The sequence below is a fragment of the Vipera ursinii genome, assembly GCF_947247035.1.
Source record: "Vipera ursinii genome assembly, chromosome: 3".
Taxonomy (NCBI): domain Eukaryota; kingdom Metazoa; phylum Chordata; class Lepidosauria; order Squamata; family Viperidae; genus Vipera; species Vipera ursinii.
In genome coordinates, this window is record NC_139516.1 from 210024476 (window position 1) to 210047463 (window position 22988).

Genomic DNA, 22988 nt, shown 5'->3' on the forward strand with positions numbered 1-22988 from the left:
CTCCTCCCGTGCTCTCTCCCCCCAACACACAGTGACAACAAACCCTCCATCCCACCACACCATGTGAAGCAACTACACCACACAGCGGCCTCCCAAGTCAATTCTGCATAAGTTCACAGAGATTATGTCCCATTTAAAAGCCTAACAGCCCATGGATAAAAGCTATTTTTCAGCCTGTTGGTACGGCTGGCTATATTCCTATATCTCCTACCGGATGGTAGGAGAGTAAAGAGATACCGTCCAGGGTGTGAGTCGTCCCTGAGAATCTTCCTCACTCTTCCAAGGCAGCGAGCCCTGGCGAAGTCATCCAGTGGTGTCAGGGGACAGCCCACAATGTCTTGTGCTGTGCTCACTACCCTCTGTAATACTTTCCTGTCCGCGGCTGTCAGACCAGCATACCAAACCACAATACCGTACGAGAGGACACTCTCTATAGTAGACCGGTAAAAGAGGGTCATTAGCTGTTGTTCTACCCTGTTCTTCTGCAAGACCCTAAGAAAGTGAAGCCTCTGTTGGGCCTTTCTAGCCACCTGGGTTGTGTTAACTTTCCAGGTCAGATCTTCACAGAGGTAGACTCCCAGAAATTTAAAGGAGGAAACTCTCTCTACACAGTCCTCCCCGATGTAAAGTGGGGCAGGTTCCTCCTTTTTTCTCCAGAAGTCTAACACCATCTCTTTCATCTTGCCAATGTTTAGGTGCAAGTTGTTACTACACCATATGGATAGTTTTTGTACCTCCGCCCTATATGCTGTCTCATCCCCACCTGTAATAAGACCCACCACAGTTGTATCATCTGCGAACTTGATTATCGCAGTGGATGGGTCAGATGATACACAATCATAAGTGTATAAACAGTACAGGTAGGGGCTAAGGACACAGCCCTGTGGCGTGCCGGTGCAAAGCTTCAGGGGGGTGGACAAAGCAGACCCAACCCTCACTGTTTGTAACTGATCCCTAAGAAAGTCTTGAATCCAATCGCAGATGGCAGGGGAGAATTTCAAGTCAGTCAGCTTCTCGATGAGAATGCTCGGCAAAATGGTGTTGATAAAATGGTCTGCAAACCAGTCCCACCTTAGCCAAGAAATCCATCTGAGTGACTCTGGCCAGTCACTCTTTCTTAGCCCAACCACTTCACATGGTCATTCTTCAGGGCAAAATGGTATTTGAGGCAGAAAAGAGTATTAGGATTGTTTACCACCCTGGGTTATGGCTATGAAAGTTGGATCATAAAAAAGGCTGAGCACCAAAGAATGGAGGCCTTTGAACTATGGTGCTGGAGAAGACTCTTGCGAGTCCCTTGGACTGCAAGGCGATCAAACCGGTCAGTCCTAGAGGAGATCAACCCTGACTGCTCTTTAGAAGGCCAGATCCTGAAGCTGAAACTCAAATACTTTGGCCACCTAATGAGAAGGAAGGACTCACTGGAGAAGAGCCTAATTCTGGGAAAGGTTTGGGCAAGAGAAGAAGGGGACGACAGAGAAGGAGGTGGCTGGATGGAGTCACTGAAGCAGGAGGTGTGAGCTTAAATGGACTCGAGCAGATGGTAGAGGACAGGAAGACCTGGAGGAACATTGTCCATGGGATCGCTATGGGTTGGACACAACTTCGCAACTAACAACCACCACCACCCTGGGTTATTTATAAAAATAACGAAGGTGAGATTTAAAGAAAACATCTTTTCTTGAAGAGGCCATAAAAGGTCAGCAGGGAAGAACTTGAGCGGCTGGTCTGTGTTTGGAAGCTAAGCAGGTTTGGGGCCGGTTAATGTAAGGCTGCAGGCTAAGCTGAGGAGTCATGAAAACTATAGCAATGTCAACCAATCTCAGGTGGATGTCAAGGAAAATCCGTGCTTCACTTGATCTCTTTTGGTTGCACTATCGAAAATGCTGAATGTCAGCAAATCTGGAGCGAGGCAGAGGGAAGGCAAAGAGAAGGAAATATTTTTTCCTCTCGCTCCCAAGAGTATTTCCATGGCAGAATTCACTATGCAAAGAACCTCTACTTTCAGAAGCAGTCTACCCCAGAATAACAGCTGGTCCAGTCACTCTCCAGCTATGGGCTTCTCTCCAAATGGAGAGTTCCTCTTTCCTCCTAAAGGCTCCCAGGGACCCTCCCTATGCAGAGCAGAACAGGGAGAAAGTCCCATCACCAGAATGGGGCACAACTGCTTCAAATACTAATCTTCCCTCTGTCCCCTCAGTCTGTCTTTGATCATCACCCAAAATCAAAGGTTCATGAGCCTACCTGGGTCCTCGCACACGAATGCCACCAACAACAACACAAATAGCAAAGCTTTCATCTTGCAATTTCCTGTGCATCCTCCAAAGTGCAGTGCAGGGTGGGAGAAGGCAGTTATATATACACCTCTGCCCCACCTTTTTGGGGGCTGGCGATCCAGGTTCAAGAGAGAAGATCAGGGAGACTTGGGAAAGAAGGGAGGGTAGGGGGCGTGATCTCGTTTTCCCCAGTATGAAAAGGGAAATCAGTTTGACGAGCTGAGGTTCAAGGCCAAGATGTTCCGTAGATAGCAGGCAAGAGAACAGCCTGCTTAAATGGTTGCATTCTGGCTGTTCTTTCTGTGCTTGAGTTGTCCCTGCAGAGGTTCTCCAGATCAGGCCAGGTAACACTCCCCATGCAGGAGAGAGTGAGGTTTTCCTTCCAGACTATGCTTGGATCATTCTATGTCCCCTGCTAAAAAAAAGTGTCTGCAGGAAAACAGCCATGATCAGAGAGAAGAATCAGTTTGGGAACAGGATCTGGAGCAGGAACCGATGTTGCTGCCGGGTCAGAAAAAGGAGCTGCTGGAGGAAGATGTTGATAAATTGGAGGTGCTTCTTGAATGAATGAATGAGTGAGTGAACCTTTATTATCAAAGTACAACATGTGTACAGTGAGATTGGCTTAGCCTCCCTTCGTGCCCCCTCCCACAACTCACAGTGACAACAAACCCACCATCTTGTTACACCATGTGAGCTAATTGCACAACACACCAGCTTCGCAAGTCAATCATACATAAAATTATAAAATTATTTCTCGTTCAAGAGCCTGACAGCCCATGGATAGAAGCTGTTCTTCAGCCTGTTGGTACGGCTGGCTATATTCCTGTATCTCCTACCCGATGGTAGGAGAGTAAAGAGATACCAACCAGGATGTGAGCCGTCCCTGGGAATTTTTCTCACTCTTCCAAGGCAGTGAGCCCTGGCGATGTCATCCAGTGGTGTCAGGGGACAGCCCACAATGTTTTGTGCTGTGCTCACCACCCTCTGTAATATCTTCCTATTTGTGGCTGTCAGGCCAGCATACCAAACCACAATACAGTGCGAGAGGATGCTCTCTATAGTAGACTGGTAAAAGAAGGTCATTAGTCGTTGTTCTACCCTGTTCTTCCACAAGATAATGAGGAAGTGGAGTCTCTGTTGGGCTTTTCTGGCCACCTGGTTTGTATTGACTTTCCAGGTAAGATCTTCACAGAGGTAGACTCCCAGAAATTTAAAGGAGGAGACTCTCTCTCCACACAGCCCCCCCCCCAATGTAAAATGGGGCAGGTTCCTCTTTTTTCAGCCAGAAGTCTAGCACCATCTCTTTTGTCTTGCCGATGTTCAGGTGCAAGTTGTTCTCTAGACACCATAGGGATAGTTTTTGTACCTCCCCCCTGTATGCTGTTTCATCTCCACCTGTAATAAGACCCACTACGGTGGCATCATCTGTGAACTTAATGATCGTAGTGGATGGTTTGGAAGATACACAATCATATGTGTACAGTGAGTACAGGTAGGGGCTAAGCACGAAGCCCTGTGGCGAGCCGGTGCAAAGCTTCAGGGGGGTGGATAAAACAGACCCAACCCACTATTTGTAGCTGGTCCCTCAGAAAGTCTTTAATCCAATCACAGATGGAGGGGAGGAAATTCAAGTCAGTCAGCTTTTCAATAAGGAGCTTTCTTGCTACAGAACGTAACACAGTAGCTATGGCATCATCTGTTGACCTATTCCCCCTGTAGGCAAAGTGATGTTTGTCGAAGTCCAGTGGGAGGCATGTCCTAAGATGTTAGAGAACCAATCTTTTGAAGCATTTAATTACTACAGACATTAATGCAATAGGTCTGTAGTTCCCACAGAGAGGGCCTCCTCAGGGTGCCACCGATCAGAGAATGTCGTTTGGTGGCCCCCAAGGGGAGGTCCTTCTCTGTGGGCGCCCCGGATTTATGGAATCGGTTGCCGGTGGAGCTCCGGATGGCGCCCGACCTTCGCTCCTTCCGGCGCGATCTGAAGACGCATTTATTTGAACAAGCCGGCTTGGCCTGATGGGGGATGGGTTGGGTTTTTATTGTCATTTTAATATATGTATTTACTGTTTTTTAGCTTGGGCATATGTTTAATTCTTTTTTAACTTTTGTATTTTTTGTATTTTAATATGGTTGCCCTGTTTACCACCCTGAGTCCTCCGGGAGAAGGGCGGTATATAAATAAAATTATTATTATTATTATTATTATTATTATTATTATTATTATTATTATTATTATTATTATTATTATTATTATTATTATTATTATTATTATTATTATTATTATTATTATACACATTTGCTGTTTTCTTCAGGACTGGGACAATGGTGGCTGCTTTCAAGCATGATGGTACACAGGCCGTTTGCAAGGAGATGTTAAAGATTCTTGTCAGGACCCCTGCTAATTGATCGGCACAATTCTTAAACACTATCCCCAGCATCCCATCTGGGCCTGCACCTTCTTTGTGGCTTCTGAGGAGCGACCTGGGATTTGGGGAACCAGTCGCTTAAAGAGCTGCTTGTTTAGCATCCCCATCTTCCAGAGATGCTTGATGGCTCACTCATCCAGCAGATCAGAGGCACAAGAGCATTTGGGAAACAAAATGAGCATCTCTCAACTCTGAACTTTGAGGATCTGCAAGGATCCTTATGCCTTCTTTTCGTCATTTTGCTCACGACTCCTGAATTCAACATTTTCCTTCCTGTACCTTCACTAGGAGGGTGCTAGCTCTTCATTAGATAAGAATATATTGATAACACTTCTCCATTCTTCCCAATTGTGTCTCTCGGCGCACCAACGATTGCCGTAAGGAAACATTTTCCTTTGCGTATTTTTAATGTAGACCTGCTGGATCTTTATTAGATAAGATCAATTGAAATGGAAATAATAGGCCATGAGCCTATCCCAAGTTATCAATTCCCTGGTTGCATTCTAGATTTGGATTGACTTGTAGGAGTAGTGGCAATATGACCTGAAACTGGGGAAACTTTGGTCTTCCCTTTGTCATGGTTCAGTCATGTCTTGATATCTATGGGTTTCTCTAGAACAGACATGTCAAACACAAGGCCCGGGGGCCGGATGCGGCCCGCAAAGTGGTTTCATGCGGCCCGCGAAGCCATCCTGGAAACAGTGAGGCAACGGCCCCAACTGCCTTGGCCCTGGCCCAGAGACCCTCCTTCTGCCAGAGACCCTCAGATCTGTCCCACTCCTGCCCGGGCCCCCATAGGCACCCTTGATGCGAAGGATGCAGAGCTGGCCACGCCCACCCAGTAGGCCATACGCACTCTAGCCACGCCCACCCAGTAGGCCATGCCCACCCTGGCCACACCCACCCGGCCCCTTGAGGGCAACCGCAATGCTGATGCGGCCCTCAGTGAAATTGAGTTTGATACCCCTGCTCTAGAATCACCTCAGGGAGGTTAGATCCATTGCATTGCCTCCCCTCCCCCCAAAATTGATGGACCTGGAGCAATTCCAGAGGGGGTTTCTTGATGATGATGATGATGATGATGACAACGACAACAACAACAACAATTATGTTAAAAGGGACCTTGGAGGTCATCTAGTCCAACCTCCTGCTTAGGCAGGAAACCTTATATCATTTCAGACAAATTGCTGTCCAATCTCTTCTTAAAGACTTCCAGTGTTGGAGCATCCACAGCTTCCTCAAGGCAGGTTGTTCCACTGGTGAATTGTTCTGTCAGGTAATTTCTCCTTAGTTCTAGTTTGCTTCTCTCCTTGATTATTTTCCATTCGTTGCTTCTTGTCCTGCCTTCAGGAGCTTTGGAGAATTGCTTGACTCCCTCTACTTTGTGGCAACCCCTCAGATATTGGAAGACTGCTATCATGTCACCCCTCGTCCATCTCGTCCATCTCTTCATTAGACATACCCAATTCCCTATATGTTTTAGCCTTCAGTCCCTTAATCATATTTGTTGTTTTTCTCTGCACTCTTTCCAGAATCTCAACATCTTTTTTTACATCGTGGTGACCCTAACTGGATATAGTATTCCAAGTGTGCCCTTACCAAGGCATTGTAAAGTGGTATTAATATTTCACATGATCTTGATTCTATCCCTCTGTTAATGCAACCTAGAATTGCATTGGCTTTTTTGGCAGTTGCTGCAGCTGCCAAAAAAGCCAACACAGTGCTAGGCTGCATTAACAGAGGGATAGAATCAAGATCAAGTGAAGTACTAATACCACTTTACAATGCTTTGGTAAGGCCACACCTGGAATACTGCATCCAGTTTTGGTCACCACGATGTAAAAAAGATGTCGAGACTCTAGAAAGGGTACAGAGAAGAGCAACCAAGATGATTAGGGGGCTGGAGGCTAAAACCTATAGGGAACGGTTGCTGGAATTGGGTATGTGTAGTTTAATGAAGACAAGGGTGAGGGGTGACATGATAGCAGTGTTCCAATATCTCAGGGGCTACCACAAAGAAGAGGGAGTCAAGCTATTCTCCAAAGCACCTGAAAGCAGGACAAGAAACAACGGATGGAAACTAGTCAAGGAGAGAAGCAACCTAGAACTAAGGAGAAACTTCCTGACAGTTAGAACAATTAACCAGTGGAACAACCTGCCTCCAGAGGTGGTGAATGCTCCAACACTGGAGGTTTTTAAGAAGAGACTGGACAGCCATTTGCCTGAATTGGTATAGGGTTTCCTGCCTGAGCAGGGGGTTGGACTAGATGACCTCCAAGGTCCCTTCCAACTTTTTATTATTATTATTATTATTATTATTATTATTATTATTATTATTATTATTATTATTATTATTATTATTATTATATGCCTCCACTATCGGTGGGAGATCAGGTCTGGCTGTCCACCAGGAACATCCCATCAACCTGGCAAGCCAAGAAGTTAGATCACCAATATTTAGGACCGTTCCCAATTGAGGCTGTGATCAATCTGGTTGCCTATCACTTAACTGTGCCACATTCCCTGCGTGTACATCTGGTCTTCCACCGGTCTCTGTTGGTCCCTGAACAACCAGCATGTCCACTCCGCTGAGCAGAACCTCCCCCACTGGAACATCATGATGGAGACAGCACCCCCAGGTACGAGGTTGCTAGCATTCAGGACTCCCATTGGCTGAAAGGTTGTTTTCAGTACCTGATCGAATGAAAAGGCTACAGACCAGAGGAGTTCACCTGGGAGGATGTGACCACTATTCATGCTTCTGCTTTGGTGTCTGCCTTCCATGAACAATTCCCATCCTGACTGCATCCAGATTGGCAGACCCAGGGGAAGGGCACTGTGGTGCAGGATAGTGTTGTGATTCAGTGTCAGTCTGTACCCCCTGCAGTTGAGTCTGAGGAATCTGAGGAGGAGGAGGAGGGGTTTGGAGAGCCTTCAGTGTTGGAGGGAGGCTCTGATGCACTGCAGGACTCTCAGCTTGGCACCTCCAGTCGTGTTCCTCATGAGGCTCAGCTATGTGAGGAAGAGGTGTCGTACTCAGAGGAGTCATAGCTGAACCTGTTCAGAGATGCTAGAAGCAGAAGGCAATCCAGCAGAGTAGAGCAGAGAAAATCAATGAGGCAACTCAGTGAAAGGAGGAGAAGGCATTGAGAAGCCACACCTTGGGTCAGATAATAAAATGGGAAGGTGTGGGCGGTGCTGGTTGCTGAAGGCAACCGTGTTTGACTCTTTTTTTACTGTTGTTGGATGTTTTGAATCATGTATTTTTGGTTGAAGAAAATATTCTGCTGCTTTTTTCTTTAAAAGACTTTATTATTTGGAACTGTAAATAAATTTGGGTTGGGTTTCTTCCAGCCTATTGATTGTTAAAAGGAAAAAGGGGTTGTCCCTGACACACAAACAGGGCCGGTTGTAGGCTGGAACAGAACATTCTCCCCCTGCTGTCTTCCTATACCAATAACTGATTAAGCTAATACCCCTTGGCTAAAGTCTTGGTGTACCTCCAAATACAATGGGGCTTAAGACAGATCTGCAGCGGCCTTTGCTTATGCAATGCAAAAATTGCACACTGTGCAAAATTATTGTCCTGTCCCCATTAGCCTGCCTAGAGGCATAAGCTGTGAACACAGATGTGTCACTCACTCGTTTGGTTCCTTATAAAAAAAGTTCACAATTGCAACACAATGTCATGGTTCCAATAAATAAGACAGTTCAAACAAAATGCAGGCATTGTTTATCTAAAAAGTCTTAATAATGAAACAAAACATCAGCACTCATGGAGGGATGCCAGAATCTGAAATCTCCTCCCCACAAACCCATTGTAACACACAGAGAATCCCCACTAGTCTGCATGCTAATATGCTGGGCATTTTTAATTTTACTTTTGTTCATGTTAGTTCCGTCACACACACCTTATCCTTCCTGCAGGAGACCACTCATTCTGCATCCATAAACTGTTTTTCAGTCTCTTTCCATTTTCATCGTTGAAAGACCACAGGATGTCATGAGCTGGGTTTGGCTGAAATAGCTTGGCTCAGAATGAGAGGGAAGAACTTTGAGTCTCCGTTTCTTGGGGTCTTTCTAACTACAAGGGAAGTTGAATGAGAAACATCAACTAATTGATTGGGAAGCTACAATAATCCACTGTTCACACACACACACACACAAACCCAAAAGAATAGCCATGCTTAACAGACTTCTGGAGATCTCTATCCAGATTACATGCAAAGTGTTAGAGCTATCATCCTTCACTCACTTCTACGCTTTGCCTAGATGTACTATACTACAGGGGGAAGGGAGGGAGATTAAAGGAGGAACCTGCAAGCAAGAAATAGAATAGAATAGAATAGAATAGAATAGAATAGAATAGAATAGAATAGAATAGAATAGAATAGAATAGAATAGAATAGAATAGAATAGAATAGAATAGAATAGAATAGAATAGAATAGAATAGAATAGAATAGAATAGAATAGAATAGAGCTGGAAGGGACCTTGGAGGTCTTCTAGTCCAGCCCCCTGCTCAAGCAGGAGAATCTATACCATCTCAGACAAGTGACTGTCTAGCCTCTTCTTAAAAATCTCCAGTGATGGAGCGCCCACGATTTCTGGGGGCAAGCTGTTCCACTGGTTAATTGTCCGCGCTGTTAGGAAGTTTCTCCTTAATTCCAGGTTGCTTCTCTCTTTTGTCATTTTCCAACCATTGTTTCTTGTCTTTCCCTCTGCTGCTTTGGAAAATAAGTTGAAAACCAGGGGAAAAGGAGAAATTTCCAGGCCAGGATGGAAAGCAGAGCCAAAGGAAGAGCCAGAGTTTGTTCCAGGGTGGGTGGCATCAAGTGGCATCACTCAATAGAAAAGTAAGGAAGATTTTTCAGGACTGTACTCAGTCAGTCCCAAACAACTCTTATCCTTCTGAATTTCATCCTGTGACTCAAAAATCTTTTAGCTGAGAGTCAGCTGTAATTTGGCCTGAAATTTCAAGACCTTCACCTAGAAAATCTGCTCAGCTTTGTGCAATGTGAAATTCCAAAGTAGGCAGTTATGTTTATATATATGCAACATGAGTATTGTAACTATGGGAAAAGAGGAACTGAAAGTAACAGATTTTTATTTTTATTTATTTTATTAAATTTATATAGGATAGAGGATGGATAGAGGTTTCAGAGTTGCACAGGTGTATGTGGGAACTGAACAAAAGAACAAAGAATTGATTTTGCAAGATAATGACTATCTGTGGGTGGTCATTAGAAAAATGGTATAAAACTGTTAGTCTAGGTCTAGCTCAGGGCCATTGGCCTATAGCTGGTCTTTTGGAGTTTGCTATACCATATGGTTCTCATTGCAGTGGTTTGTTAATGTAAGTGATGTTGTGTTATTATGCTTACTGTGTTCCAAATTATTAGCAAAATAAAGCTCTGAATCTAAAAGTAAGAATTTTTGTTTTGTGTTGCTGTCTCTTCTCTTTTCCATTGGGCTTTTTCCACAACAGTGTCTTATGCATAAATGCTGGAAATCCCAAGGAAGTAGAGGAACTAGCACAGGAGTGTCAAACTGCCGGAATGCAGGCTGGTTGCATCATATGGAGACATTGCCCACTCCAACTCCAGCAATGCAAAAAAAGTCATGATACATCATGACACGTCACATGATGCGGCGAGTTTTTTTTTTAATCCCATTTATATCCCGACCTTCTCCGAAGACTCAGGGCGGCTTACAATCTAAGAAGCACAAATTGAATGTGCTTAGCAATAGCCTTCATTCTATGTATATGCCTGCTTATTAGGGCTTTCGCCCCCCCCCCCAAGCGGCATTATTACAAAGTCAGCTTATTGCCCCCAACAATCTGGGTCCTCATTTTACCTACCTGGGAAGGATGGAAGGCTGAGTCAACTTTGAGCCTGGTGGGACTCGAACCTGCACTAATTGCAGGCAGCTGGTGTTACTTAAGGAGGCATTAGCCCACTGCTCCACCAAGGCTCATAGTTTGACACCTATGAATTAGCATAATGCATTGGGGAAATATCTACAAAGATTCTCAGTCATCCAGGACACGGTTGTCCCAAAGGTGCTTTTCAGGAGGAACTTGACTTTCTTGTTTTTCTTCGAAGACATTTCACTTGTCATCCAAGAAGCTTCTTCAGCTCTGCTGGATGGTGGGGAATGGAAGGACAGTGAGAACAATCAACCAATGAAACAGGAGTTGCCTACAGAAGTTGTGGGAGCTTCCTCACTGGAGGCTTTCAAGAAGACAGTGGACTGCTATCTGTCAGAAATGGAGTAGTGTCTCCTGCTTGGGTGCGGGGGAGTTGGACTAGATGACCTACAAGGTCCCTTCCAACCGTGTTATTCTGAATACTGGGTTTTGTGAAAGGGAGTGTTGAAAGAATTGGCTTGAGTTCCCAGTTGGGAAAGATGAGAATGCCCCCAAACAAGAAGAATCCAGCTGCTGGAAAAGGAGGCTGTCTTTATTGGCAAAGACAGAAGTGACTTCAGCAATTGTTTCCAGGGCGGCTGACCCGAACTGGTTTGGTGAGAAGATTTTTATGCATTTCTGGTGTTGCGAACTTTCGGGGATTGAATTTAAGTGTCTTTTGTTATTTAACCTACTTGGTGCTCATCTACGGTTGTGAATGGCTCCCCAGGTTAGGGTGATGTGAATTTAAAGTGTTTCCTTAATGCTGTCTGTTTGATTTAATTGGGTTTCACTTGCTTCTATTGAATAATAATAATAATAATAATAATAATAATAATAATAATAATAATAATAATAATAATAATAATAATAATAATAGAGTTGGAAGGGATTTTAAGTTTAAGTTTAAGTTTTATTTAATTAATATACCGCCCTTCTCCTTGGTAGGGACTCAGGGCGGTTCACAGGGCATATATAAAAAAGACAATACAAAAATTAAAAAAGATTAAACCCATGCCCAGTTAAAAACAGTAATACAAATCTAAAACAACAAATTAAAACCCATAATCCCCCGTCAGGCCAGACCAGCCATTTCAAATAGGTGGGTCTTCAGGCCTCGACGGAAAGTTCGGAGGTCTGATGCCGTCCGGAGCTCCACCGGCAGTTGGTTCCATAATGCCGGAGCGCCCACAGAGAAGGCCCTCCCCCTGGGGGCCACCAGTCGGCATTCCTTGACTGGCGGCACCCTGAGGAGGCCCTCTCTGTGGGAACGCACAGGGCGGAGGGGAGTTGATGCCGGCAGCAGGTGGTCCCTGAGGTATCCCGGCCCCATGCCATGTAAGGACTTAAAGATCGTAACCAAAACCTTGAACCTCACCCGAAAGACAACTGGTAACCAATGCAGCTCGTGGAGCAAAGGTGTAACATGGGAGTACCGGGAAACTCCCAAGACAACTCTCGCGGCCGCATTCTGTACCAGTTGGAGCCTCCGAGTGGTCTTCAAGGGAAGCCCCATGTAGAGAGCATTACAGTAGTCAAGGCGAGAGGTCACGAGCGCATGAGTGACCGTGCACAGGGCATCCCGGTTCAGATAGGGTCGCAACTGGCGCACCAGGCGAACCTGGGCGAAAGCCCCCCTAGTCACGGCCACTATATGGTCTTCCAGGGTGAGCCGTGAATCTAGGAGGACTCCCAAGTTGCGAGCCCTATCCACGGGGGGTAAGAGCTCACCCCCCATAGAAAGAGATGGAACATTTTGAATGTCCCGGGATGCCGGAATGTACAGCCACTCAGTCTTGTCAGGGTTGAGTTGAAGTCTGTTCCTCCCCATCCAGACCCGAACCGCCTCCAGGCAACGGGACATCACAGTGAGGGCATCACTGGGGTGGTTTGGGGTTGAAATAAAAAGTTGGGTATCATCGGCATATTGATGATACCCAACTCCAAAACCACGAATGATCTCACCCAGCGGTTTCATATAGATGTTGAACAGGAGGGGCGAGAGGACCGACCCCTGAGGAACTCCACAAGCGAGAGTCCTAGGGGTCGACCTCTGCCCCCCTGCCAACACCGACTGCGAGCGTCCCAGGAGATAGGAGGAGAACCACTGAAAAACTGTGCCTCCCACTCCCAATCCCCTGAGACGCCGCAGCAGGATACCATGGTCGATGGTATCGAAAGCCGCCGAGAGGTCTAATAGGACTAGGACAGAGGAATATCCCCTATCCCGAGCCCTCCAGAGATCATTCACCAGAGCGACCAATGCCGTCTCCGTGCTGTGCCCGGGCCTGAAACCCGATTGGTAAGGGTCCAGATAATCCGCTTCATCCAGGACCAAAGGGAGCTGATGCGCCACCACACTCTCAACAACCTTCGCAAGAAAGCGAAGGTTGGAGACTGGACGAAAGTTGTTCAATACAGCTGGGTCCAGGGCAGGCTTCTTGAGGAGAGGTCTCACCACCGCCTCCTTCAAGACGGTGGGGAAATAACCCTCACTCAAAGAAGCAGATATAACCGCCTGGAGCCAGCCTCGTGTCCTCTCCCTAGCTGCATAAACCAGCCAAGAAGGGCACGGATCCAATAAACATGTGGTGGAACTCAGCTTCCCCATAATCCTGTCCACTTCATCAGGGGTCACAGAATCAAACTCCTCCCAGGTAACATTGACAAGACCGCCCGTGTCCTGATCGCCAGACTCTGCCCAGCTGGAGTCCAAACCGGTCCGAATCCGAGCGATTTTATCCGTCAGATGTTGACTAAATTCCTCGGCACGACCCTGCAAGGGATCCTCCCTCACCTCCTGATTAAGAAGCGAGCGAGTCACCCTAAACAAGGCGGCCGGGCGGTTATCTGCGGACGCGATGAGGGTGGAGAAGTAATTGCACCTCGCCACCCTCATCGCTGCGAGATAAGACCTAATATAGGTTCTTAACCGCAACCGGTCGGGTTCGGATCGGCTAGACCTCCAGCAGCTCTCTAGGCCCCGTTTCCGACGCTTCATCTCCCGGAGCTCCGCGGAAAACCATGGAGCTCGCTGGGATCTGCGCCGGGTCAGGGGCCGCAAGGGTACAACCCGGTCAAGAGCCTCAGTGGCTGCCCTATCCCAGGCTTCCACTAAGGCATCCACCGAGCTGTGAGCAATGGGGGCAGGTGGGGACCCCAGCGCCGCTTGGAATCTATCAGGATCCATTAAGCGTCTGGGGCGGTACCATCTAATTGGCTCCGTGTCCCCACGGCGGGGGGTGGCAAAACGGAAGACCAGCCGCAGGAGATGATGATCGGTCCATGACAGGGGCATAATAAATGGAGAGCCCCCACCAAGATCATCCAACCACCGTCTAGTTAAAAAAATCTGGTCAAGGGTGTGGCCTCCCTCATGAGTTGGCTCTGAAATTACTTGCGTCAGGTCCATGGCCGCCATGGAAGCCATGAACTCCCGAGCTAGCTCAGATGAACCTCCCAGGGATGGTAGATTGAAGTCTCCCAAAACTATAAGTTTGGGAAACTCAACCACCAAGCCCGAGAGGATATTGAGCAGCTCGGGCAGGGCTGCCGCTGTGCGACTAGGCGAAATGTACACCAGCAGCAAGCCCAACTGCGCCCCAGGACCAAATCTCATAAAGAGAGACTCACACCCGACTATCTGAGAAACGGTGGTCTCCCGCGGACATAAGGTCTCCCTAATGGTAACAGCCACTCCCCCACCCCTACCATGAGCTCGTGGCCGGTGTAGCACCCGGAAGCCTGGTGGGCAGAGGTCAACCAAAGGGACCCCACCCTCTGGGCCCAACCAAGTCTCCGTGATGCAAGCCAGGTCCGCCTGCTCACCCTCAACTAAATCCCTAACGAGGGGAGCTTTATTAACCACGGACCTGGCATTCAGGTACACCAGCCGGAGCTCAGGAGGCTGCACATCCTCGCTCCCGGGATCTCGGGGAAGACGCAGAGGGTCGGAGCGCCTCACCGCTTGCAAATAGCGGGGACGGCCCTCCCGGTAGCGATACGGCCCCCTGTCTATCCGCCTGCTGCCATTCCCCGTCGTGGGAATTGATAATCCCACGACCCGCTCATGAGCCCCGGCGACGCCACCCCGTTCTCCCCCCGTGCTATCAGACCCAAGGCTTGGAGGTCTTCTAGTAGTAGTCCAACCCCCTGCTCAGGCAGGAAACTATATACCATTTCAGACAAATGGCTGTCCAGTCTTTTCTTAAATACTTCCAGTGTTAGAGCACCCACAGCTTCTGGCGGCACGCTTTTCCACTGGTTAATTGTTCTGACTGTCAGGAAATTTCTCCTTAGTTCTAGGTTGCTTCTCTCCTTGATTAGTTTCCATCTGTTGCTTCTTGTCCTGCCTTCAGGTGCTTTGGAGAACAGCTTGACTCCCTCTTCTTTGTGGCAGCCCCTGAGATACTGCAACACTGCTCTCATGTCCCCCCTCGTCCTTCTCGTCATTAGACTAGACCAGACATGTCAAACACAAGGCCCGGGGGCCGGATCCGGCCCGCGAAGTGGTTTCATGCGGCCCGTGAAGCCATCCTGGAAACAGTGAGGGAATGGCCCCCACTGCCTTGGCCCTGGCCCAGAGACCCTCCTTCTGCCAGAGACCCTCAGATCTGTCCCACTCCTGCCCAGGCCCCCATAGGCACCCTTGATGCCAACGATGTAGAGCTGGCCACGCCCACCCAGTAGGCCATACGAACTCTAGCCACGCCCACCCAGTAGGCCACACCCACCCTGGCCATACCCACCCGGCCCCCTGAGGGCAACCGCAATGCTGATGCGGCCCTCAATGAAATTGAGTTTGACACCCCTGGACTAGACATACCCAATTCCAGCAACTATCCTTTATATGTTCTAGCCTCCATTCCCCTGATCATCTTTGCTGCTCTTCTCTGTTTATTTGGAGACTGCTGATGTGGGGCTTTCTCAGGAAATGGGGAAGTTGCGGTTTTATGAATGAAACATTCCATCTATGAATGATGCTCAGTTTTTCATCCAGGCTGCTTGCTTGAGGCACTTTCTAGACCCAGAAGCAGAGATTGCTCTCTGGTTTATTGGTGAACTACTTTTCCTTATATTTTAGGCTATTGCTTGGGCTGAGAACGGGGGGGTGGGTTAAAACAAAGGAAAAGGGGGGTGTCTTCCCACACAATGTTCAGTCTTGAGGGGCAAACTCGAAAAATCAAAACACTTGAATTGAATGCTGAGTTTTATTTGATTCTCAAACTACAGAACTAGCAGAACAGAGCTTTCAGAACAAGAGAAAAGGGAAAGAGGGTGAGTGGTCAAAGAAAGCAGGGGAGGGGGGATTATGGACCGCCCTGCGGGAAAGGCCAGAAGCATAAATTTTGAAAGGATGGCCCATGATGGATGAGATCGGAACTCAAACAGATTGGCCACTTTTAGACCTAGTTGTTGCAGTTGTCTGTTGCGCAACACAGAATTTTCTCTTCGCCTGTCACAGTACTGCAATTTGCAGCACATCCCCTTTCGTACTTCGTACCTGTGAAGGAAACACAAAGCAGAATGATTATTAAAAAATTCCAAAGAACAGATCTGGGGCTGTTGCTGAAGAAAATGGTAAATCCGCTTTTAGCACATTGGTGGATTCCCTCCCAGTAAGAAAGCAGACCTCCTTCCTCCTCTAGGGAATACTCAGGAATAAATTAATAAACGATATATCTCTGGGGGGAAAGTCCTGGGTTCTGACATGACTCAGGGGCAATGTCATCCCTCTTGGATATTTAATGTGCAAGATCTAATTTCTCTCAATGCCAGAACAAATCCCCTCCCCCTTTTCCTCCACCCCTTTCTCTAAAGAAGAGGGAGTCAAGCTATTCTCCAAAGCGCCCGAAGGCAGGACAAGAAGCAGCGGATGGAAACTATCCAAAGAGAGAAGCAACCTGGAACTAAGGAGAAACTTCCTGACAGTCAGAAAAATTCATCAGTGGAACAACTTGCCTCCAGAAGCTGTGGCTGCTCCAACACTGGAGGTTTTTAAGATGACACTGGACAGCCATTTGTCTGAAATGGTATAGGGGTTCCTGGCTGAGCAGGGGGTTGGACTAGATGACCTCCAAGGTCCCTTCCAACTCTATTATTATTATTGATCATCACAAAGTCACCCAGACTTTCAGACTGGATTTGGCATTTTGGTCTACCTATCGAGTTGTTGTTATATTATTATTATTATTATTATTATTATTATTATTATTATTATTATTATTATTGTTGTTGTTGTTGTTGTTGTTGTTGTTATTATTATTATTATTATTATTATTATTATTAATGTCTCCCTCCCCAATCTGGTTTACTCCTGGGACAGATGGGGCTCCCCACTCCAAGCCCCCCCCTTTCCTTGCCCCCCTTAGATTCTCTGGCCACAGGCCGTGACCTGAAGGAGACCCGGGCAGAGCACAGAAAGCTTCTACACGACCTCAAACTCTCTGGGAGATTAGGGAGTTCTAGTTCGGTTTCAAGAAGAGAAGCTGAGAGAAAAGATAAGAACTGTACTTACGTAACCTTTCAGATCCAGTCCACTTTTTAAAGCATTGATTAAAACCTTCTGTACACTGCACATTAGGAGTCCAAACACACTTCCTACGAGAGCATGATGCACATATCAGGGGGTATGCTAGATGAGCAAAATAAAACATATTAACCTTAGTTGGATATTTATTTTTCTGATCTTGCCATCTTATTATGTATTGTTGTTAGTTGCGAAGTCGTGTCCGACCCATCGCGACCCTATGGACAACGTTCCTCCAGGCTTTCCTGTCCTCTACCATCTTCTGGAGTCCATTTAAGCTCACACCTACTGCTTCAGTGACTCCATCCAGCCACCTCGTTCTCTGTCATCCCCTTCTTCTCTTGCCCTCAATCTTTCCCAGCATTAGGCTCTTCTCCAGTGAGTCCTTCTTTCTCATTAGGTGGCCAAAGGATTTGAGTTTTAGCTTCAGGATCTGGCCTTCTAAAGAGCAGTCAGGGTTGATCTCCTCTAGGACTGACCGGTTTGATCGCCTTGCAGTCCAAGGGACTCGCAGGAGTCTTCTCCAGCACCATAGCTCAAAGGCCTCCATTCTTTGGCACTCAGCCTTTCTTATGGTCCAACTTTCACTGCCATACATTGCAACTGGGAAGACCGTAGCCTTGACTATACGTATTATGTATTAGACGATAGATAATTTAATAGCAAAGCCAGCATTGAAACTATCCATGCAAAGATCGAATGCTCTAGAGATTAGGAGAGATAGCTAAGAAAAGGAAAGATTATTATTGTTGTTGTTGCTGTTGTCATCTCACAAATTCCATTTCTGTATTGAATAGTGTGTTGTCTAGGTATACAGGTATTAGAATATATTTATTTATTTTTTATTTTAATCCCATTTATATCCCGCCCTTCTCCGAAGACTCAGGGCAGCTTACAAGCTTAGCAGTAGCCTTCATTCTATGTATATGCCTGCTTATTAGGGCTTTCACACACACACCCCAAGTGGCATTATTACAAAGTCAACTTAATTGCCCCCAACAATCTGGGTCCTCATTTTACCTCCCTCGGAAGGATGGAAGGCTGAGTCAACCTTGAGCCTGGTTGGATGCGAACCTGCACTAATTGCAGGCAGCTGGTGTTACTTAAGGAGGCATCAGCCCACTGCTCCACCAAGGCCTATATGTAAGTGCTATATATACAACTTCATATTTACAGCCCTCTCTAAGCAGTTTACACAGTCAGAGTATTTGTCCCCAACAATCTGGGTCCTCATTTTACCTACCTCGGAAGGATGGAAGGCTGAGTCAACCTTGAGCCTGGTGGGACTCGAACCTGCACTAATTGCAGGCAGCTGGTGTTACTTAAGGAGGCATTAGCCCACTGCTCCACCAAGGCTCATCACATTCATAATAATCTTATCAAAACAAAATCATATACTAGGAAATGGCAAACATATTGTTAAAAATAGCATTTCCCCCATTAACATTAATTGTGTAATGATCAAAGTATTTACTAATCCATTATAAATCTTCCTCACATCATCCACATTTTCTCATATTTCCAACTTTCTAACCTCTGTTCTTATCAGCTAGCCATTGCTCAAATGAACCCCATGCCATATAGTATTCAGTGTGTTCTTTTTCCTTAATTTGTAACGTTAACTTATCCATTTCTGCGCATTCCAGTATTTTTTTAAAATTATATTCTTCTCTGCAGGAGTTTTTTTTTCATTTTTCCAAAATTATGCATCATCTTGACTAATCCCCTTTGGCTGCGTCATCCGAATACTGAAATACCACCCAAAGCCAGAAAGAGACAGATTGAGGACTAAGAAAAGGGAACATTTTTCATCCCACTCCCAGGAGTAATTCCAGGGCAGAATACACTACCCAAAGGAGCCTCTCCTTTCAGAGGCAGTCTACCCAAGACTCCCAGCCTGGAAGAGCCTCTGTGTCTGCTATGGGCTTCTCTGCAAATGGAGAGTTCTTTTTCTCCCCTAAAGCCTTCCATGGACCCTCCTTACGCAGAGCAGAACAGCGAGAAAGACACACCAACACAAAGGACCACAACTGCCTCCAATACCATCCCTCCCTCTGCACCCTTGTTTCTGGTTTAATTGCCACCCAGGATCAAAGCTTGACAGCCTTACCTGAGTCCAGGTACACGAATGCCACCACCCCCAGGATCAACAGCAGAGTTTTCATCTTGCAATCTTCCCTTCAGCCTGCAAAGTGTAGCCCAGGATTGCAGAGGGCACTTATTTATACCCCTCTGAGATGCCGTCATTGTGGGGGGCTGGATATCTAGGATCAAGAGAGAAGAACAGGGAGATTCGGGAGAAAAGGGGGAGGGCAGGGGATGTGGCCGTTTTCCCCCGACACCAAAATGGAAAGCGGATCAGACCAGGTGATGAAACAACCGGTCTGGGTCTTCAAGACAAACACTACCGTCCCGTGTGCAAAACCTGGGCACCTGGACAAGTGGCATCTCTTCCTGTATTTATACAAGATTATACAATCGGTACATAATGCACAATTAAACAACACATTTCTCTGCAAAGTTCAGGGCTTTCTTATTTTTGCTTCGTACTTCGATTAACCCAGTGGGCAACTCCTTGGTTGCAACTGTGGATCTGCCTTCATTCAGGAAACATTGGCCTCCTTTCAGCAGACTTGAGCATGCGAGGTTCTCTCTAAAACTGGCCTGTGGACTAAGGGATTCACAGGATCCAAAACTCAGGGTAGACAAGGAAGATGGATAGAGGGTGGGTCAGAAACGGCAGAAGGGTTTCTGGTACAAAAGTACCAGCAGGAAAAGCAGGACTCCTAGTTCCAAGGGACCCCTTGAGTCATAGGTCAACAATTCCTGCAAAGAAAAGATCCTTTTACTCAAGACCTTAAAAGCAGACGTTCTTTAAACCTTTTGGTGTCCAGAAGAGAACACTCTCATCATCCAGAAAAAACCCTTTGTCCTTGATAGGTGTTCATAAAGAAGGTCTTCAGGAAATGAAACCTGGCTTTTATTGTGCCCTACAGGGGCCCAATCCCTTGGTTCACATTAATTTTCAACAACAGGTCAAGAGTATGAGAATTATGAACTAATTGTTAGAAACTTAACTTGGAATTTTTTGGTGTTCTACACCAAAGGGGAAGCGAGAAGTTCAATTAGGGGTCCCAGAAAATCTTTCATCGGAATAACAGATTCCTCACTCCTAGGGCTGTGAGAAAACCCAGAGAACCAGGGAAAATGGAAAATTTTCCAGGCCAGGATGGAAAGCAGACCCAAAGGAAGAGCCAGGGTCTGTTCCAGGGTGGGTGGCATCAGGTGGCATCACTCAATAGATTTTTCAGGATTGTACTCAGTCAGCACCAAAGAAATCTATGCTTCTTAATTTCCTCCTTTGATTCTATGAATCTTTTAGCTGAGAGTCAGCTGTAATTTGGCCTGAAATATCGAGATCTTCACCTAGAGAATCAAAAATATTGCAAATAGGAAGAAGTCTGGGCGATATTTCTTCCCAGCGCTAGGCAGTGCAGGAATCCACCCCAAAATTCACTAGAAAAACAATGGGTCAGTATGAGCATAACGTAAGCTGTATAAAGTAGGTTTTATATCAACAGCATGCTGCTGTTGTTGCAGGTAATGAACGTTCAAATTCATAGGTATAATAAAACTGATCTCCAGTGCTATCTCAGGATCCTGAATCCACCGTCAAGGACAGGCTTAAAGCTAAAATGTTGGGAAGACAGTAGAGAAGAGAACACCCTGCTTAAATTGTTTCTCTCAGCTTGGGGGCATTCCTGGTTTCCTTACTACACCAGGTAACAATGTCCATGCATATGTTAGTCGGTCTGGTAACAAACATTCTACAGGAAAACAACCACGATCAGAGGAATGGCAACCATGTTCCCAAAGTTGTGGTGGGATCTGGTTGGTAATGAGTTACTTGAGGGTTCAGCTATGAAAACCAATCCAACAAGTCCTGCCTGAGCAGGGGGTTGGACCAGATGACCTCCAAGGTCCCTTCCAACTTTAAAATTATAATTATTGTATCAGCTGATATTGAAATAACCCTCTAGTTTTGGATAAACCAAAATAGGCTATGATATTTCCCTTTTAAGCAACAGAGAGAGGCCATGTCTCTGTGCTTTCCAGTGATGCCTCTGGGCGTAGCAACAATTGCAAGAGGAAGACAAAAGACATCTGCTCAAGGTGTGCCAGCTCTGCATTTAATCAGAAAGTCAACTTTTGCAGGGGGTCTGAATGCCTTTTAGAGACACTGAAGCGCTTCGAATTCATGTGATGTCCAAGGGAAGATTCTCTCTTTCCTAAAATCAGGAGATTTACGATCTCTGCCTCTCAGTCAATTCTTCCTTCTATTCCATCCAGCACCATCCCTTGCTGGGTCCCAAACGGGATCATCGCAGGTGTTTCAATATGATCCATTTAGCTAAAATATCTTGGCTCAGAATGAGGGGGAAGAACTTTGAGCCTATGTCTCTTGGGGTGCTTCTAAGTATAAGGGAACTCGAAAGAGAAATGTCAACTGTTCATTCATTGGGCAGCTACACTATTCCATTGTTCACCCACCCACCCCCAGAATAAGCATGCTTAACAGATATCTTATCATCTCTCTCCAGATTAAATGCAACGTCAAAAATATTTCTCCTTCGCTCCGTTTGTTCTGATCCAAATTGGATCAACCGGCTGCCTTCTTCCTATGTATATTTTGAAGTCTCAAGTTGGCTGATTCAATTAACATGCCTTGGCTCAGAATTATATAGAGGAACTTTGAGCAAAAGCTTTAATTCTCAGACTTTCACTAACATCAAGGATAATTGGGGCTTAAAAAAGGAACTTTGGCTATTGGTTGAAGAAAAACTTTGCACTTGTTAGACAACAATTTCTGAGAGTTATCGTTGGGCCCAAAAGGAGAATGAGTTTTATGATCTCTCCACCTACTAAAATTCCATTATTTATTTATTTATTTATTTATTTATTTATTTATTTATTTATTTATTTATTTGATTTGATTTGATTTGATTTGTATTTATGTCCCCCACCTCACCATTTCTCCCCTGCTGTCTTCCTATGCCAATAACTGATTGAGCTAATACCCCTTGCTAAAGGTCTTGGTGTTCCTCCAAATACAATGGGACTTAAGACAGATCTGCAATGGTCTTTGCTTATGCAATGCAAACATTGCACACTGTGCAAAATTATTGTCCTGTCCTTCTTAGCATGCCTAGAGGCGTAAGCTGTGAACAGAGACGTGGCACTCACTCGTTTGGTTCCTCATTAAAAAAAAAAAGTTCCCCAATTGCAACACAACCATACTCATATTCCAGGTAATAACTTTTCATGCTAATCTGCTGGGCATTTTAAATTTTCCTTTTGTTCATGTTAATTCCGTCACGCACACCTTATCATTCCTGCAGGAGACCACTCATTCTGCATCCATAAACTGTTTTTCAGTCTCTTTCCATCTTCATCTTGGAAAGACCACAGGATGTCATGAGCTGGGTTTGGCTGAAATAGCTTGGCTCAGAATGAGAGGGAAGAACTTTGAGCCTCCGTTTCTTGGGGACATCAACTAATTGATTGGGCAGCTACAATAGTCCACTGTTCACACACACACAGACCCAAAAGGTAGTCATGTTTAACAGACTTCTGGAAATCTCTCTCCGGATTAAATGCAAAGTGTTAGAGCTATCATCCTTCACTCACTTCTACGCTTTGCTTAGATGTAATATACTGTACTACAGGGGCAAGGGAGGTAGATTAAAGGGGGAACCTGCAAGCAAGAAACAGAAAGGAATAGAGTAGAGTAGAGTAGAGTAGAGTAGAGTAGAGTAGAGTAGAGTAGAGTAGAGTAGA

General features: G+C 45.9%; 1 long non-coding RNA gene across 1 annotated transcript; it reads right to left on the reverse strand.

The window, feature by feature from the left end:
- Window positions 1-15823: 15823 nt before the first annotated feature.
- LOC310637985 lies at window positions 15824-19346 on the reverse strand. Its single transcript, XR_014492010.1, has 3 exons — window positions 19261-19346; window positions 17139-17255; window positions 15824-16124 (listed from the first exon to the last, which is right to left on the reverse strand). It is a non-coding gene; the product is annotated as an uncharacterized lncRNA (long non-coding RNA).
- Between the last annotated feature and the right edge of the window lie 3642 nt (window positions 19347-22988).